The 20,117-nt window shown below is 39.4% G+C and overlaps 2 protein-coding genes across 3 annotated transcripts in view; one reads left to right on the top strand and one right to left on the bottom strand.

Annotated features, from left to right (window-relative positions):
* Nucleotides 1-20,117, top strand: part of MED12L (mediator complex subunit 12L) — a 314,505-nt gene that overhangs the window by 119,825 nt on the left and 174,563 nt on the right. The gene's annotated exons all lie outside the window — the stretch shown is intronic.
* Nucleotides 1-20,117, bottom strand: part of P2RY14 (purinergic receptor P2Y14) — a 52,456-nt gene that overhangs the window by 2,378 nt on the left and 29,961 nt on the right. For both annotated transcript variants that reach the window (XM_026497285.4, XM_026497286.4), the window contains exon 2: nt 4,495-4,594. The gene's annotated coding sequence lies outside the window, so the exon portion shown is untranslated. The remainder of the gene's footprint in view (nt 1-4,494; nt 4,595-20,117) is intronic.

Below are 20,117 nucleotides of genomic sequence, written 5' to 3'. Positions count from 1 at the left end.
TAGAGTAGACAGATGACAGGAAAGAAAAACGGGAGAAACAGGACAGTCTGAGAACTGTAGGTAAGGGGATCAACGTTTGCCAAAAATGGTAAGAGTTCCTTTTAAAATTCCCAAGTTCTAGAAAGTACTCATTTATTTATTTATTATTTTTAAACTATTTGATTTACTTACTTGAGAGAGAGCACAAGCAGAAGGGGAGGAGCAGAGGGAGAGGGAGAAGCAGACTCCCCAGTGAGCAGGGAGCCCAACGTGGAGCTCGATCCAGGGCCTTGAGATCGTGACCTGAGCCAAAGGCAGACACTAACCGATTGAGCCACCCAGGTGCCCCGAAAGTACTCATTTAAATATCATCTCAAAAAGTGACAAAACTGTAAAAACAGAGGATCTCTTTCATTTTATTCAGAACTTTGTTTAATGTATTAAGTTTAAGAGCTATTGACAGACTTTTTTTAAAAGCCTATCTTACATATATTTTGGACATAGGATAGTGTCTTATAAACATATACTTCCAAATGTAGCTGGTATTGTGAGTATGGGATTATGAATATCTTCCAAAATGGGGTTTTTCTGTGTTATTTTTTCCATTGTGTTTTTTTTTCCATTGAAAGACTGATTTGTGTTATTTTTATAAAGTAGAAATCAGAAAATGAATGTACATGATAAATGTACTTTAAGAATTCCAGAAAATTGCGAAGTACATTCTAGATCTGCTCTAATATGGTAGCCACTAACCATTTGTGGCTATAGAGCACATAATGTGGCCAGTCCAGATTGAGATGTAAATGTAACCTCGCAGACTTAGTACCCCCCCCCAAAAGGGAGTGTAAAATATCTCAGTATTTTTACTTTATTATATTTTATTTATTTATTTATTTATTTATTTTATTTTATTTTATTTTATTTTATTTTATTTTTTTTAAGATTTTATTTATTTGACAGAGATAGAGACAGCCAGCGAGAGAGGGAACACAAGCAGGGGGAGTGGGAGAGGAAGAAGCAGGCTCATAGCAGAAGAGCCTGATGTGGGGCTCGATCCCAGATTGCCGGGATCACGCCCTGAGCCGAAGGCAGACGCTTAACCGCTGTGCCACCCAGGCGCCCCATTATATTTTATTTTTTAAAAGATTTTATTCATTCATTTGACAGAGAGCACAAGCAGGGGGAGCAGCAGATAGAGGGAGAGGGAGAGGGAGAAGAAGGCAGAGGGAGAGGGAGAAGCAGACTCCCCGCTCAGCAGAAAGCCCAGTGGATGTGGAGCTCCATCCCAGGACCCTGGGATCATGACCCAAGCCAAAGGCAGATGCTTAACTAACTGAGCCACCCAGGTGCCCATATCTCAGTATTTTTAATATTGATTAGTTATTGAAATATTTTAGAAATATTCCATTAAATAAAATATATTCTTATTTTCATGAAATTTTACTTTTTTAAGAATATGGCTACTAGAAAATTTAAAACCACATACGTAGTTTGCATCATATTTTTATTGGCTAACGCTGTCCTAAGTATTACCCAAAACCTTCTTTTGTTAGGGAATTCTGTATATTCTTCTCTGATGTCAGACATACTGATTTAGAGCACAGGGAAGATTAGAACTTCTTTGAAAGATTATTTGATACATCAAAGCAAATGTTCACTGTCTGTCTTTTATGTAATATCAACAACCTGCTTGAAACCCTTCAGTGGTCATTCCTTGGCCTCAGGAGTAAGTCCTAACTCTTTAATGCTAACCTGCCAAAGTCCCTTCTTGGTCTGATCCCTGTTTCCTCCATCCTCAGCAATGAGTTCCTGAACCCATCTGCCCCTTTGTGGGTTCCATGATTTCTCTCACCTTGGACCTTTGCACAAACTTTCATTTGTGTGGAAAACCTTTTTGCTACCTTCTTGGTTCATTAACTTCTCTTCATCCTTGAGGCTTAGGTTGGATGTCACATCATTTAGAAAACTTGACCCTCCTGCCCTTTAGTTGGAGTGGGTTGGGTGTGAGGTCCTTTTATATGTGTGCTCCTGGTTCTGTGCCTGTCTCCTGTCTCAATACTCATCTGTCTGTCCATTTGTTGTTGTTGGGTTTTTTTTTCTTCTTCTGTGGTAAGCCCCTTCATAGAGACATCATGTCATTTTTTACCATTGTGTTCCTAGCATTATGTTTAGGACATTAGATAGTTAAAATATTTGTGAAATAAAAGGACATGCCATCTGGGAATTTAAGACTTGAATCCTTGCTCTTAAGAAATTTACAGGTAGTCAGGGATCATGGGAAAGAATGATTGTGGAGGATAATGGTTCCTTTGAGATCAGAGAATGTATCTTGTTCATCTTTGTATTCCTGATGCCAGCCACGGTGTTTTATACACAGTGAGTGAATGACTATGTTAGTAAAACGGCGAAAGTGTGAGAAAGGTAAGTTTGGAAATGTGGAATATGAAATTCATTCACTTTCCAAATAAAACAATCATATGTGCAAACTTGGTGTGCTGCTTCCTGTACAAGAATACCCTGCTTCTGTGTACTCTTCTTCACGCATACCACATGGCAAAACTGTAAATACTTCTAGCCATTTGATTTTGCCATTCCTTGCACTTCTTTTGGAAGGAAGTCTTACTCCTTGCACACTTGGCTCTGATCATATTTCGTAGTCATTTGCTTCACTGTAGGTCTGTAACCTGTTTCAAATTTTAGATAGTTAAGCGAAGGGGCTACATTTTCCATTTTTAATGTCCACTATGGCAAAGAGTGTGTCTACTAAATAATTTGTCTTCTCTCCTGATAGCCTAATGTCATGGGTCCAGGACTGTGTTCTCAGAATCCTGAAAGTATTGAGAATCTGAGCATTAATGCCCTTGTGATGTGCATTATTGCCTCCTTGCCCCCCCCCCCCACTTTGAGGTTGATGGAGGGGGGTGATGATCCAGGTAAACTTCTAGAGCAGAAGAGCCTTCTGAAATGGAGTGAATACTCAAGGCTTGCTTGGGTCTTTCCCCTCAAACACCTTCTTGCTATTTTGGCGTGTTTTGAAGCAATCACAGGTAAGAGTCTCTGTTTTAGGATAGAAAGGTCTGATACATGCTGGTTGGGAAAAGAGCAGGGTATCAGGTATCACTGTTGTTTGTGTTGTTATTTGGTTAGACACGGTATAGACAAATTAGAGGGACACTCTACTTGAGGAATGAACTAAGCGTGGCAGCCTTTTATACAGTGATAATTGAGTGGTGTGAAAATGGAGCTATCTTGAGCGTGCTATGGGACATGAGGACAGTTATATATTGAGACCAAAAGGTAAGAATATGTGTTGGATGAAAAGAAAAACAGGACAAGATCATAACAGAGACCTGTTTGTATCACTTTGAGCTTGTAACATCTGCCCAGTCTCCTCTCCTTATCTTTAGTGTAGAGATGATTTAATGTCCTGATGAAGGGTCCTAACCGAAACTTCAAATCATTTCATAAATGGAGGACATAGTCACATATTGATGCTGGTTTTATATAATGATGCAAAAATAAGAACCAAGTGAATCAGAAAGAAAACAAAGAATGTCTTGGTGTGATCCAACTACTTTTCCTTTTCTGTCCTAGGCTCTTGGTTGGTTTGCCCTTTCTAAATGGCTTTTCCCAGCCTGTTAAAGATGAGAGAGGCAAAGGAAGGAAAACGAGGGGGAAAGGATCTTTGGATGACGATCAACCAAAAAGTGGGCGCTCTGGTGAGCCAGTTTGTGGACGTGTAGCCAGTCCTGCCCATGTAGTTACTTTTGAGTTTATCTGGAATTTCTGTAGTGAAAGCTTCAGGAAAGTAAACAGTGCTGCCTAAATTCTTGAGACTGCACTGGAGAAAGATTTCTGTGTGTGGCAGAACTTTTTAAAAAGGGACACTTAAGAGTATGTCTTCAGCTTCTCATAGGTAGGGCTCTTCCTTGGCCCACAAATCCAGGTAAAGGACAGTGAAATGGAATGAAATATTTTATTCTATCACTTGGGTCTTTTGGTAACATAATTAAGGAACATGGCAGAATGGAATTCATGAGATCGAAAGATAGCTATTAAAGTCTAATAGGAGCACATGAATTGCTTTCTCTCAGTCTTTCTGCACAGCTGTTACTGGGCTTAATGCCACAGGTTCATTCTAATTTAAAGTGAGTGCCCTTGTTCCTTAGCGCGATCTAAAGTCTGACGGTTGTGGCACTTTAAGTGTTTTCAGAGTGTAGAGAATTACATACAACGTCTGGGTGCTCTCTTTAGGCAGAATTTAGTTGATACAGGCCATACAAAGCAATGTCACTCTGAAAGCATTCACCTTAGTAAAAACATGCTTGGTCAGCCTGAGGCTCATTACTCACCTTTTGTGTAACTATACACACTGACCTCTATCTCTCTTACATGTAGACAATCTTCTTCCACCATTCTGATTGTCATAATTCTACTCTCTGGAGAAGAGGAATTATTCATTCATAAATGTGAAATTAACAAAGCTCTTGATAATACTAGAGAGTTTTCAGTTACCTTAAATATTTTTTTTGGTAGGTTTCCTTTCAATGAAGCAATTTAGTCCAGTGTGTGCTTGTCACCTTGAAGTGGCCATAGTGTTTCTTCACTAATGATCCTGTATGGTAGGAGAAAAACGAAGAATTAAGTGAATACCAGAATGTTTTTATTAGACAAGTATATATGGTAGCAATGCACTTTGAAAATTTAGCTTGTGTCATTATGAAATATTACAGCATGTACCTTTGTTGTTTTACTGTATTGGTCTTGGGTGTCAGTATTAATGATTATTGATTTGGTATGAACTCTTTTTTTTTTTTTTTTTTTAAAGATTTTATTTGATCCAGTGAGAGCAGGAGCTGGGGGGAAGGGCAGAGGGAGAGGGAAAAACAGGCTCCCTGCTGAGCATTGATCCTGGGCTCTGGGCTCTACCATGTGACCATGCAGGGCTCAATCCTAGGACCCTGGGATCATGACCTGAGCTGAAGGCAGATGCTTAACCGACTGAGCCACCCAGACGCCCATCCAGGTGCCTCTTGAGGGTACTTTACACTCTTCAGAGTGTTGGATATGAAGTGTTTTATTTTTACTGGTTTATTTTTCCCCCCCATTGGATATGGATGCTCAAATCAGTTCATTAAATTACTGAAGTAATTGATTATTTTAGTCAGAAAATCAAGAAAGTGTTTTTGTTTTAGATTTTTCTTTTCCAGCCTTTGCACTATTGCTCTTCGGGCCAGGTAATTATTTGTTATGCAGGACTGCCTTCTGCATTGTGGGGGGTTTAGCAGCGTCCCTGGTTTCTATCTACTAGATGCCAGTAGCACCTGTCCCCCCGGGTTGTGACAAAAATGCTTCCAGACATTGCCAAGTGTCCTCTGAGAGGGTTGAGAGCCACCAGACTAATGAGACTGATGCGTGGACTTTGCACACAGAACTCGGGAAAGCCATATTGTCTGACAGGAAGAGGATAAGTTTGGCAGAATGGTGGGTAGATTTGGTTCTGCCTTGGTCTATATTGTCACCTTTCTGAATTCTTTAAACCAGTACTTCTCAGACGTTAATGTGCAGGCGTGTCATCTGGAGATCATGCTGACGGCAAGACTCCGACTCCATAGGTCTGGAGTGCGGTGTGATGCTGGTGCTGCTAGCCCAGTGATCCCTCTTGGAATAGCAATTTTTTTTTTCAAGCCCTGAACATAGACATTTAATATTTGGTGAGAAGGGTTAAAAATTCGGTTTTCTTTGCTATAATTGGGACTCTAGATAGGAAATAAGTTGCTTTTAGATAACCCTGATGTCAAAGATCTTTCTTAGAGTTTATCCGTTACAGATTTCATCACCGTGTAGAAATCTACTTGAGAACAAGTGGTAAGGAACACCTTATATTTACGTAGAATATTCCTGCAAAAGGTCATGAAGTTCTCTTTAGAAACAAAACAAAGAGATTAAGCTCTGTGGAGTCATGCTGTAGGTGAGTCACAACGTTACTGAACACGTACGTCCTGGTCGTAACTGCAGGACAAGGCTCATTCCTGGGGAGGGAGGGAAGAGCAAGCGATGGCTTAGGGTAGTTGGGCTTTAGCTGTATCTCTGGTATTTCATGTCTTAAATTCTGAAACAGCCATGCATAAATGTTATCGTCAACACTGGGCAGTTGGGTACACTGCTGTTACCAGCATTGGTTTGTGTACTTTTATTTTTGTATATTTAAAATATCTTATAATTAGAAAAAAGTGTATGTGGAGAATGAATTGCTTTCAAATTACTCTTATCAACACCCACTTACCTATGATGAGCATCATCTTTCTGTGCTTTGTTCAGTTCTTACAAAGTAACAATCTGATATTTCCTCCTCCCTCCTTACTGTCTAAACATCAAAAGCTTAAAAACCAAGGTGCCTCAGATATTTTCCTATGACGTAAATATTTGTTTTCTAGATGATTCTTATGTCAATATAAATAGTTTAGATGTGTATAATCAGGGGCGCCTGGGTGGCTCAGTTGGTTAAGCGTCCAACTCCTGATTTGAGCTTCGGTCATGATCGATTGAACCCTGCGTTGGGCTTGGAACTAAGCGAGGAGCCTCCTTAAGGTTCTCTCTCTCCCTTTTCCTCTGCAAACCCCCCCCCCCCCACCTTGCTCACATGCATGCTCTCTCTGTCTCTCTCTCTCTCTGGAAAAAAAAAAAAAAGATGTGTGTAATCATTGTGTACATTTCTAAACTCATTAAAGCCATTTTCTTATTGTGGCTTTCTCTCCTCTGCCCTAATGTGTGACTCCTCCCCCACCCCTTTTTGGTGGCAATATGTCATATCCTTGATGGTCTCCAAAGATGTTAGAATGAGTTGAATAGAAAGGGGATTAATGTATAGCTGCTTATTCAGTTTTGTAGTCATATTTTGTAATTTTTATGTTATTAAGTATTTCATAAGATATTTTGTATTTAAAAAAACATTTTCTATTCAGTAGTATGCTAAGTCTGTCAACAGACTTCTGTCCTTTCTTTTTCCCTGTTTGGCTATTTTAGAATGTCTTCCACCTTGACCCTTGTCCTGCTTCTCTCCCCAACACTGTGACTCCTTGGTATGGGTAGACAGTGTCCTCTGCTTCTAGGTCTTAGGTGTGTTGGGGGGAGGTGGGGAGTCATTATAAACATGCTAGTTTATTTCTTAAAAGTTATGTTTTTTCCTCTGTAACTGACTCCTCCTTCCCCTCCTCAGAAACCCACTTTCTGCTGGGCTCCAGATTCTTACAGTGGCCATTCCGACAGCCATCTCATTGTGCTTTTGATTTGCATTTCCCTGATGCTGAGTGATGTTGAGTCTTTTTCATGTGTCTGTTGGCCATCTGGATGTCTTCTTTGGAGAAATGTCTATTCAATCCTCTGCCCTTTTTTTAATCACATTATTTTGTTTTGGTGTTGAATTATGTAAATTTTATATAATGTTGGATACTAACCCCTTTTCAGAGATCTCATTTGCAAATATCTTCTCCCATTCAGTAGGTTGTCTTTTCATTTTTCTGATGATTTCTTTTGCTGCACAAAAACTTTTTATTTTGGAGTAGTCCCAGTAATTTATTGTCACTTTTGTTTCCCTTGACTGAGGGGATATATCTAGAAAAATGTTGCTAAGCCTGATGTCCAAGAGATTATGGCCTTTGTTTTCTTTTAGGAATTTAATGATTTCAGTTTCACATTTAGGTGTTTGAGTTTATTTTTGTGTATGGTGTAAGAAAGTGGTCTAGTTTCATTTTTCTGCATGTAGCTGTCCAGTTTTCTCAGCACCATCTGTTGAAGAGCTTGTCTTTTACCCACTGTATAGTCTTGCCTCCTTTGTCATAGATTAATTGACCATGGAAGTGTGGGGTTTTTTTTGGTGGGAGGGGCTCTCTGTTCTGTTCCATTGATGTGTCTCTTTTTGTGCCAGGACCATACCATTTTGATTATTCTAGCTTTGTAGTTTATCTTGAAATTTGGGATTGTGTTAGCTCCAGCTTTGTTCATCGTTCTCAGCATTGCTTTGGCTCTACAGAATCTTTGGAGGTTCCACACACATTTTAGCATTGTTTGTTTTACTTCTGTGAAAAATGCTATTTGTATTTTGATAGGGATTGCATTGAATTGTAGATTGCTTTGGGTAATATGGACAGTTAACAATATTCTTCCATTCTTTGAGCGTGATATAGCCTTCCATTTGTTTGTGTCATCTTTGATTTCTTTCATCAGTGTTTTATAGTTTTCAGAGTACAGGTCTTTAACTTCCTTGGTTAAGTTTATTCCTAGGTAATTTATTCTATTTTTTTTTTTTTTTAAGATTTTATTTATTTATTTGACAGACAGCCAGCGAGAGAGGGAACACAGCAGGGGGAGTGAGAGAGGAAGAAGCAGTCTCCCAGTGGAGGAGCCTGATGTGGGGCTCAATCCCAGAATGCTGGGATCACGCCCTGAGTCGAAGGCAGACGCTTAAGGACTGAGCCACCCAGGCGCCCCTAATTTATTCTTTTTGGTGCAATTGTAAATGGAATTGTTTTCTTAATTTCTCATTCTGCTACTTTGTTATTAGTTTATAGAAATACAACAGATTTCTGTATATTTTGTACTCTGAAGCTTTACTGAATTCATTTATTTTAATTTTTTTTTGGTGGAATCTTTAGGGTTTTCTTTAGCATCATGTCATCTGCTATTGGTGACAGTTTTACTTCTTTATCAATTTGGATGTCTTTTATTTCTTGTCTGATTGCTCTAACAATTCCAATTCTATGTTGAATAAAGTGGTGACAGCAGGCATCCTTATCTTGTTCCTGATCTTAGAGGAAGAGCTTTCCATTTCTCTTCATTGAGTATGATGTTAGTTGTGGGTTTCTGGAGTCTTGTCTTTAGGCGTCACTTAGGCAGTGTGTTTTTTGGTTTTTTTTTTTTTTTTTTTTCCCTTAAGGGCAGGTGCACATGTGTGTGTGAGTTTGCAAGTGTGTATGTCCTGTTTTTTAATCTAGGTTTTGAAGGTCTGCAAGGCGTGGATACCTTCAGTTTTTCCAGTTAGCCTCCAGGTACCACAGCATGGAGAAACCTCCACTTCCTTTCTCAGTTTCTGAAAGTGTTCAAAAATGAATGTGTTTGTGACTTTAGATTTTGACTCAGCCTTCTGTCTTGTGCTGGGAGAGGAATAGAATCGGACCATTCATTATGGTGATTAAAGCAATGACACTAATTAGTAAGTGGTGGAGACTGATACTGGCGGGGGAAACCCAGGTCTGCTGCACGTGGTTTGGATGCCACTAAGGATTCCCAGGCGTCTCTGGCCCAAGGAGGGCTTTGCTTGTTCCAGTTTGTCCCCTGTAGCCAGTTTTCTCTTGTAGTAGACATGAGGCCTTGATTAGATCTGACTCGATCCTCCTAATTCCCGGTCACTATGGCCTGTTGACTTCGCCTTCAGTTAGAGTCTGATAAAAATGCTTCAATTTAACTTAATAATTGGATGAATGCTGTGGTTACATATTTCAGATGAGGAGCTGTGCTAATTATTTCTCACACTAGAAATGTCTTCATGCTCTTAGGCTGAATTGCAGATACCTGGGAACTTCTTCCGCCAATACATGAGCTCAGCTCTATCCTGACTGCCAGGCCTTCTTCCTCGGTCTCCCTATTCACAGACGAAAACTCACGAGAGTCATAAATCTGTGTATTTCGCTACGAATAGAGCCGCTCTTCAATTATGTGTGATAATGGGCAGTGGGTTAGTATGGATAATAAACTGATAATGCCCAAATCTCGTTTTTACTATTAATTCTAACACTTCCCTTAAAATACTTAGAACGGGTAGCAAAGTGCAAGACTGGCACATCTAAGAACTCGGAGGTCTGTCTTCATGTCTTAGCAGATTATGGGAGCTGACGGAGCAGGGTGAGGTGTAACTTTGGGGCCATGAGAATGGTCACCTATTGCTAGCCTCTGTAGCGAGAACTGCGTCTGGATTGTCAGGATGGATCAGCGAGGATTTTGCATCTACACTCTTTGTCATGGCCTAGGGTTTTCAACCTTGGCACCGTTGACATTTTTTTTTTTTTTTGAATTCCAACTCTTTGTGGGTGAGCTGTCTTGTGCTTTTTAAGATTTTTAGCTGCATCCCTGGCCTCTATCCACTAGGTGCCAGTAGCACCCCATGATTTATGACAACAAAGAAATGTGTCCAGATATTTCTAAGTGCTTCTGAATTGAGAACCAATGAAATAGTCCCTTAATGGTAGGTGTATTTGATATCATTTTTGTATATGAAGAGAATTTAGTCAGGTCTTTTACCGTTGTTAAATCTTAACTATGTATCGAATAACTCATCAGTAGTAAGTAATTCAAATCCTTAGGTCTCAGAATATGAAGTGGGCTTTCCTTAATGCTTTCAGAATAATAGGCAGACAGTGCGGGATAGTGATTAAAAGCATGCGTATTGGATAGAGTGGACCTTAGTTAGAAGTACGGCTTAATTAATAGCTCCGGGTTACTAAGTGCCTCTGTGTTTCAGTTTTTACATCTCTAAAATGAGGGGGTAGTTGTTGCTGCTTCATAGGGTTCCTCTTCCTGTAAGAATCCAATACCTGGTGCCTGGCATTGTGTGACTCAGAGGGAACACTGTGGGTTCAGGGTGTGACTCAGCTGATTATGGAATAATCAAATGTCTCTAGGACTTTCAGTCTGCCCAGGACTTCCCCTGGGTCAGCTCCCCCCCCCCCCACTTTCCCTTCTTCATGTTTATTTCAGGTTGATGTTCTGCACTGCAATGAGGGCTACAAGAGGCATAGTAGACCTTGGCTGAGTGCTCTGAGCCTCCTTGGGTATCTGACCCCAAAGTGCTTGTGTCGGGGAGAAAGGGAGAAGGCTGTGGTGCCTCAGGTCAGTCTGTTCTAGTCACAGAAAGTGGTCCTCAGTGATAGGGAGTATGAAGTGTGAAGCCCAAAGTGTGGCCTGGTCTTCCTCAGCAATCCACACAAGCCTTGATGAAGGTGACATAAAGCTATGAAACTCTGGTCTTCACAGTTTTGGGAACTGATTTCTCTCTGTGTCTGGAATTAGACTGAGCTACTTGGATTCCTGACTTTTTTCCAGCCTGTTCTGCAGCATTGTTTTTTAATACGTGGTTCTATTCCCTTGGGCCAGGAAAGGAAATGAATCTCTGACCTCTCTTTGCCTCACTGAGATGATGTTTGCATTTCTCAGTTAAGCATGCATTACTCAGAACTTCAGATCTTGGAGCTAAGGCACTAATACATATCCCTTTGCTATGGGGTTGGGAATAGATTTTCATTTCTGGGAAACCCACACTTTTAACTACTTAGCTAAATATCAGCCACCTGTATGTTTGTTCAAGATTCAGTCTTACATAGCCCAAGCAAAAGAATATAAATATCTAGGACTTTAGGTGGGAGTGGGAATGCTGAAAAAAAAAACCAAACTGATTCTCATACATACACTTGAAAACCAAACATTTGATGTACTTCCTCCGTGTTGGAAGAATCAGTAACCTTTGATTTTTATAAAATATATTGTGACCATCACTTGAATTCACCAGTTCTGTAAATGAATTTGTATTCTATTAAACACAACATGTGATAATGAAGCAACTACACTGATTTCGTAATTAGTAGAACTTAAATGTGAAAGATGCAGTTCTGTGCAGCTTAAAGATGGTGCTCAGAATATGTGTGAAATAAAAGATCTTTTTGTGAGCCCTAGGTCCACAGGTTGGGATCCATTGTTGAACGTATGTGTCCTTTTTAGATTATTCCCTTTGTGATTATTTCACTTTTAGAATGGATTTCGACATGAGTCAGTCAAGTACGTTTTAAGAAAATCATCTTATGTCTTGCCATGCTCCATGGGAGCTGTTAGATGGGGCTCACTGTTGCCTCAGCTGCAGTGTCTGTATGTGAGAAATCTGATAATAACCAGGTAACTAGTGCCCCATTGCAGTTTTTTGCTCATGACTTGCTTCGACCTGGACTGGTTTGGTTTTACTCCATGCTTTTTTTTTTTTTGCTGCCTACTCTGGACTTCCTTCTAATCTTTATACATTATTGCTTTCCTCTTATATTTTCAGTATCTCTCTCTGCCTAGAAGCGATTTCCCTGCAAGGTATAAACCCGCGCAAGGCCTTAATAATTAGGGTAAAAATGTGTAGGTCTAAAAGTCATATAGCGCAGTAGCTACAAACTTGCTCCGCCTTTTCCATGCTTAAATAGCAAAAGTAAAAACGCTCTGTAGATGGAGAAATACTGATCACCAGTATCAGTGAGCTCATCTTGTTTCTAAGTATTACTGCCCACTAAGAGGAACCAGGGCTTCTTGGAGAAATGACTGATTTTAATAAGGCATAGGGAAAGTACAAGGTGAGTTGAGATAAACCATGTGGGCAAAAAGCAAGGAAGTGCTTAGACCAATGGGAAAATGTAGAAAAAGGACATGGGAGCTGCCTTGGAGGCACTTCTAAATTTGACAATTTGGATGTCAGGAATGTCAGTAAGAGATTAAATTACTTTGAAAAATAAACCAGATTCAGGAATTGATAGTGATATTAAGAATAAGGAAGTGATATTAAGAATAGGGATTGGTGCACCTGGGTGGCACAGTCAATTAAGTGTCCAACTCTTAGTTTTCAGCTCAGGTCGTGATCTCAGCGTCGTGAGATTGAGCCCGACGTTGGGCTCTGCACTGAGCAAGGAGTCTGCTTGGGTTTCTCTCTCCCTCTCCCTCTGACCCCACCCCTTCTCTCTCCCTCTAAAATAAAGGCAACACCCCCCACAAAAACAACACCAAAACCCAACCCCCCCCCAAAAAACAACAACAACAACAAAAAAAACCCAAGAATAGGTATTAAAAAAAAGGAGGATGCAGACGAGGAAAGCTCTTCTTTGCAGAGTGCCAGCTAGAAAAGGTAGAATGAATGATAGAATTAGCAAGTCACCATTTTGCAACCTCAGTGTAATAACTGATGAGACAGCAGTCTTCACTGGGTGCGAAAAGCCAGTCGGAGAAAGGTTGTGGGAGAACAGGATTTTCCAGTCTACAGGTATCACTCTCCAGTCAGTTAGAATACTAAAGAACAGATGGTACCTTTTGAGCAGGGATATCTGGCAGTCACTGAATGATCACACTTACCCAAATGGGGTAACTTGACATTTTGTGCCTCCAGATATTACTCAGTTAGATGCACACAACATACCTTGTGAAAAAGCTAATCATGGATGAATTGGGCAGATTCAGAATGTGGATCATTCTGTAAAACAACCAGCCTAGACTCCAAAAAAAAAAAGTCAGTAAAAGTGAACAAATGTGATGGGGTGGGAGGGAGCGATTTTAGATCAAAAGAGACCAAAGAGAAGTAACAATGTGTGAATGTGATTGGTGGCTAGGGGAGTAGAAGACAGAGCTATAGGAACTGTTTTGGAACAGTTGTGTAAATCTGAATACAGGCTCTATGTTAGTATTATTGAAATAATCTTTCAAGGTGTGTTAATGGTATGGTTAAGCTGGGGAATATTCCTATTCTTCAGAGATGCATATTGAAGTATTTAGGACAGACGGGTCATAATTGCCTGCACCACATTTTCAGAATAGATCAGTAGAAGAAAAGAGAGAGAGAGAGAGAGCGTGTGTGTGTGTGTGTGTGTGTGTGTACATATATGCTTGTGTATTGTATTTTTTGGCTGATACATATTAGAGTATATGTATGTACACATGTGTATGTATGTGCATATATGCATGTATTGTATGTGTGTGTGTTAGTTTTGAGAGAAGAGTCCTGAGCTCAGTGCCTGACACACAGCAGGTGCTTATCAGTCTCTTAGGCTTCTCTGTTACCCTGCCTACTTGTTCTTAGTCACCTTAGGGAGCTTCTCTGCCTATCCTTATATTGGTTTATCTTATTCTATCCTTTGCCATCTTGCTTTCTCTTTCCAGCCAAAATAATCTTTGTTTAGAACATTGCTTAAAGTCATCATCAATAAAGCAAACTTTGCCTTTTATCTATCATATATTCCTTGGGCGCTTATTATCAGGCAGTGTTGTTGGCGTCGTGGATCCATTCTGCCCCCTTAGAGCTCAGTGTCTGGTGTTTCTGGAACCCGAGCTGCCTTATCTCCTTCCCTCGCACTGTGCACCCCCATTTGCTGCAGTTGTGGGTCACTCACAGCTCTGGATGTTGAGGAGCAAGGTTATTTCACCTCCACAGGGAAGAGCTTTTCCATCAACTGAGTTAGTCACGGCCTGAGTTGAGTTGTCACTCTGTCTTGTCCTCCCTTTCAGTCTCCTCACTGATGCTCTCTTGATGGAGAACAGATGCCTCTCCCTAGCTGTGACTCTTACCTATAATGTAAGTCTGTCCAGCCTAGGGCAGCAAGAGTGCTGGCAAGCTTTCTTCCATCTCTTGAATGTCACTGACATGATTAGCTTGTGGAAAAAGTGCAGGTGTGTTTGTGTGTATGGGGTGGGGGCACGGGGAAGGCAAAACAGCAGATATTTGGTGCCCGTGGAAAGTAAACCAACATTCGTTATAAATGTAGATTATTGTGCTACTTAGGTATTTTGGCCCAGTCGAACAAAAATTGAAAATAAAAGCAAAAGCTTAACTGCCTAGCTATTCCCTTGAGTGTTTCCTTCTCTGTCACCCAGTGCCCCCCCCCCCCCAAGCTCTGAGCCAGGTCCGTGTTTTTTCTCCTGTTCCAATAAATCCCGAAAGGCTTCTGGTCCTTTGTAAACTGGTGGGGGCTATCAGCAATGGTCTGCAAACATTACCGCCTGAGTTCTGTCAAGCCCTGCGGAGGACTAGCAGAAATACCCAGGTGAATTTGCTTTCACACTGTCACCGCAGTGATGTTGAAGCCCAGGTCTATAAAGATCTAGAACTTGCTGGGACAGGGGTACTTGGAGCCCTGGCCTCTGTCTGTGGTTGTCTGTCTCTAGCATCTTCGTGTGGCTTCTTCATTTTGGTCTGCGTTGAAACATCACTTTCTCAGGCTTTTTCTGTTCATGACATCTGATGCAGCCAAGCTTCTACCCAGCACCCTCCAGCCCCTCACCAGCTTTTATTTTCTTCATAGCTGTTTTCATTATTTAAGATAATAGACATTTTTCAACTTATTATCTCCATCACCCCCTTAAAGGACTTTATCTCTTCATGAGAATAAAGCTCATGCTGAATTAGCGTCTGGCATGCAGTAGAAGCTCAATAGATACTTAGTGAATTTATGAGTGAATCTATTTGTACAATTTTGGTGAAACTCAGGAGTTGATTTACTTAATTGTCAAATGATGAGTCTGTTTAGAACCTCTAGAGTTTTACAGTTTCTGTGCTATAGGTTAAAATGTATAGGTATCTCTTAAAATCTTTGCATAAAATTGGATCAACCGTAATCTTTAATTTATGAAATACTCTTATGCAAAGTTGATGCAAGTTTGACTTTAAAAAGTTTAATTCTGTTATTTTTAATCACATTAATAATTTTCCTTAACTCAATAAACGAAACAAAAGGCAAGATAGTAATAAGCTACGTGTAGCTGAATGTTCTGTCCTCCTTCCCACATGCCATCTCTGGCCATCATGTGTCCTGAATCTATTTTCTTCATTCTCCTGCTGTCTTGTTTTATAGTGTTCTGTAGCATCTTAGATGTTTTTCTTAAAGTGTGTATCTGTGGTATGTATGTGTATGAAATTTTGTTTTTAAAGCCATATGTGATCTTTTAACAATTTAACTACATCATGCCACATATCATCCATCTTATTGAGTATTGCTATAATTTGTTTGTCTTGATGACTATAACACACCATTGTCTGACCGTTTTAGTTCATTCACTCAGTTTCCTGTGTTTGGGATGTTTCTGGGTTTTTGTCCATGTAAACTATGCTGAGATGTGTATCCATATTGTCTTTTGATGAACATGTGAAAGATTTTCCTGTGGGTATAAATCTAGGAGTTAAATTGCCAATTATAATTATAGAGTGCATGAATATTAAAATAATGGAAACAGTGCCAAACTATATTCCAGAGTGGTTGTACCAATGTATATGCCTATCAATAATGTGTAATGATCTTGTGGTTACAAATCCTCTTCAACATTTTATATTCTCAGATTTTTTAAGTTTTGTGACATGATACTATATTGTGGTCTTGATTTGTGTTTCCATGATAACTGATGATGTGGGCATCTCATCCTATAATCAGTTATTTCTATGAAATGTCTAGTCATACTTTCTTATTTTTCTGTTGGGTTGTTTATACTATCATTGATTCGTAAAAATTCTTCAAATACTGTTGATACCTGCTTTGTTCGGTGTATATATGGTGAATCGCATTTCCCAGATTATGACTTGTCTTTTCACTTTTAAAGATTTATTTTGATAAACAAAAGTTACTGATTTTAATATAGTCAAATTACTTTTTTTTGAGTTAGTGTTTTTTGTATCAAAAGAAAATTTTTCTATCTCAAAGTCTACCCTAATAGTTCTCACAGTATGTTCTGTTAGGGCCACGGGGGTCCTTGACACCCTTTCAGGCGGGCATTGAAAATCAGCCCATCTTTAAAAGAGTAGTAACATGTTATTCGCCTTTTTTTTTTTTAACGTATTCTGCTGACATTTGTATGAATGGTGCAAAAGCTGTGGTATGTAAAACAAACCTGCTGGGACTTTAGCTCCAATCAAGGCCATGTACACACCTGTCCTGTAGTCACTGCATATACTGCTAAGTATCCTTGATGAAGGAAGAATGTATATTGCCGGCTTGGTTAAATCTCACCCTTTAAATACGTGTCTTTTAAATATTTTGCATTACAGAACAGGACTTGTTCCTAAAGCTTCTGCCAGATAGGATGCTTGTCTAGAGCAACAACACTTGAGTGAATGAGCCATGAGCTGACTTAGATGCTTTTTCCTGGAACGCCAGTTTTACTGGAAAGGATGATACACAAATGACAGTAATTCAGACTGGGGTATTTGGCAGGCATTTTCTCAAAAAATGGGTGAAGCGAGCCTTCATCCAGGAAGACAAATGGCAGCACTTTCCAGTACTTAGAGATCAGTGCCGATGTCAGTACAGTTTCTGACTGTGTATAATGAAGAGCATATTCCGCATGAATTCGGCACGAGCGTACATCTCCAAATGACCAGTGATTCTGTGATGTTACAAAATCTAGCACAGACCAAAGGGTTATTCAGAGACTAGCTTAGACTAAAGGATTTTAATGTAAGAAGCATATTCATTGATGAGGATTTAGATTCTCCATTGCAAACAACCTTTAAGAAACCACCACTTTTTGGGTTTTGGTGTGGTGCCAAAGGAAAAAATCCAGAAGGCTATTAGAATACTTCTTCCTTTTCCTACTACATATCTTTGTGAGACTAGATTTTCTTTAATATGCTTTAATTAAAACTACGTTTTGAAACGGATCAAGTGCAGAAGTGAATATGAAAATCTCTTAGTCCAGATGTTAAAGAGAGATGCAGAAATGTAGAATGTCACCTTTCTAATTAAGACTTTTTTTTGAAAATGTATTTTTCATAAAAATGTGTTGTTATTCATATTAACATTTGGCTCTGAGTATGGGGAAAGGGGTCTTGAGGCCAAAAGTATGAGAACTTCTGGCTAAAATATATTTTACTATATTTTCGAATAAGGATTTTTGGGGGTTACTTTGCTTATTTTGATGTCAGGCCTTAACTTATAGGTATACTGGACAGCATGTGGGCAGTCTGTAAATACCAAAAAAGGACACCAGACCTTTATGAAGAGTAATTAAAATTTAAAAATATGTAAAACTTCCCAGTCTGTCTTTATAACTCCTATAGACCAGAAATCTTCTATTTCGCTTTTTTCTTGAGTTTTTTGGTAGGGTTGTCTGTTTGGTTATTCACCCACCCACGAAACATGTGGATTATGCAAGTAATAACCGTCATGTCTTTTTCCCACCTCTGTCTGTGTAAGACCACCTCCTGTGAGGCTCAGGGCCCTGGGCTTCTGCTCTCCAGGTCTCTAGCTGTCAGGCTCACTGGTCTGGCCTGGAAAGACTGGCCTATTTACAGTGTAGGTCACTTATGGTAGTTGGTATTCAGTGGACATATGATGATAGATAACTTGCTACTTGTGTGCTGGCACAATCCCCAATTTTCTGTTGAAATGGTAGGAGATGAATTGGGAGAAGTATTCATGCTCCCTTATTTGCGATTTCTTATTTGGCCCTGTGAGTATCAGATACTAACTCAAGAAATTTCCTGTGAGGTTTTAATCTTGCCAGTACCATCTCTGACATAGTAAGTTACTAGCAAGGGTGGGGGAGAGAATTCTGTTTTTATTGAATAGCTGGTACGTGTTGGATACTAACATGTCTCCATTAGTATCTTAGCACCTCTTTGCGGTGATAGCTTTATCATGATGTGTAATGAGTTATGGAACAGGGGGAGAGCATGGAGGCAGAAGAGCTAAGAAATGTAGCTCAAGGTCGCAGAAGATTCAAATTCAGCTGTTTATCTGAGAAGGGCCTGCTTTTTCTACCATATACAATTGCCCCTGTAAAAACCTGAGTGCCCATAATATTGACTGTTTTATGCAACGTGATTATTGCCACTGTTGTGCAAACAAGTGAAGAGGCAGAGCAGTCCTGTACACTCTTGCATCTCCAACTTGTGTTTATGTATGAGTTATAGTTTTTATTGGGCACATTCATCTCATTAGATCAGAGGGATGGGATAGGTGAGAGGATACTGGATGTGAAGCCAGATGGCTTTTTGCTTCAAGTCCCATCGTTGGCCTTTATTAGCTGCGTTATCGTGTTTGAGTCAGTGAACCTCCCGGGACCCTAGCTTCCTAACTGATAAAACGGAGCCAACAATAGAAGGCATTTCTCAGTGTAATTTGGCTGCTGGAAACATCCAATTTTGATTCTGTGCAAAGGCTTTAAAAGCAGAGGGCTGTATCTATGGGGATTCATTACTTGGAATTGTTAATTAGAAGTCCTGGATCTTGCTGTCATATAACAATTATGTAAAATACCATTAATGGTTTTCTCCTCACCCCTTGACTTCTGGGGCTCTTTTGAGACTCTGTCTCTCTTCCTTTTCTATTAGATTGAGTAGTATAAAATTGCTAATATTTGGCTGTTTTTTTTTTAAACCTACAAAAATGGAAATTTCATATGATTAGTACTAATACACTTAATAGTTATTAGTGAACTTACACATGAATGGTTAACAACAACAAAAAATCTGTTATTGTATCATAGGGCTTATGGCAAGTAGTAAGTAAGCCTAGATCTTTGTTATATTTTTCAAAGCAAACTTTTACTCTGAATTTTCTTTCTGAGATTCTTGATTACACGTGGTAATCCCTACCGGTAGTGAAATGTTTTGTGTTGAAGAAGCACTAAAGGTGAAGAAGTGTCTTCCCCTGTAATGGGCGGGGCTGATACGGAAAGTCCTCTAGAATGGAAAGAGGACTATAGATGTATAAAGAGAGATTTTCTCCCATGAATGCTACCTTTAAGTGGGGAAAACTGGCAAGAAAGTTGGTAGGTATAAAAATGAATTAAGAAAAGACTTAAGAGGTTGCATTTTCTACATTTAAAGAATCATTGGTTAAGAAGACTCATAGCTTTTTAAAAATACTAAATTTTGTGATTTTTAAAATATTTTTCCCCGGCAGAGTGGGGAGGCCCTTGTCGTTGATAAATGATCCTGTCTCTCTGCCTTCTTTCAGTTACAGTGTTCTTAACAGTTTCTCCAGTAGAGCTCTTGAATAACTTTTTTGCTAGGAAATATACCAGAGTGGATTCTAAGCACAAATGAAATTTTAAAATTATCTGTTAATCTAGACTTTATGAAATTTACTTTACAATTTCTAGAAAAACAAACAAAAATAAGTTCCACAAGTTGTTCTTAGTCCTTGCCATCCACAAATTAAAACTAAAAAAACACCAAATACTTGATATTTAAATGTCGGTCAAGTCTCAGAGGAAGAAATCAGAAGAATCAAAGATCTGAAAAGCCAAACCTAAGACATTAAAAAAACTAAAATAGCAGCTGTGAGGTTTACTTAATTTCTGTGTCTTTCCTTTAAAAATCAATTGTGACTCACCATTAAATCGACACAAGTAGCTCAAGC

The sequence above is a fragment of the Ursus arctos genome, unplaced genomic scaffold, assembly GCF_023065955.2.
Source record: "Ursus arctos isolate Adak ecotype North America unplaced genomic scaffold, UrsArc2.0 scaffold_20, whole genome shotgun sequence".
Taxonomy (NCBI): domain Eukaryota; kingdom Metazoa; phylum Chordata; class Mammalia; order Carnivora; family Ursidae; genus Ursus; species Ursus arctos.
Note: the sequence above shows the minus strand (reverse complement) of the source record. Positions and strands in the feature narration are given on the sequence as shown.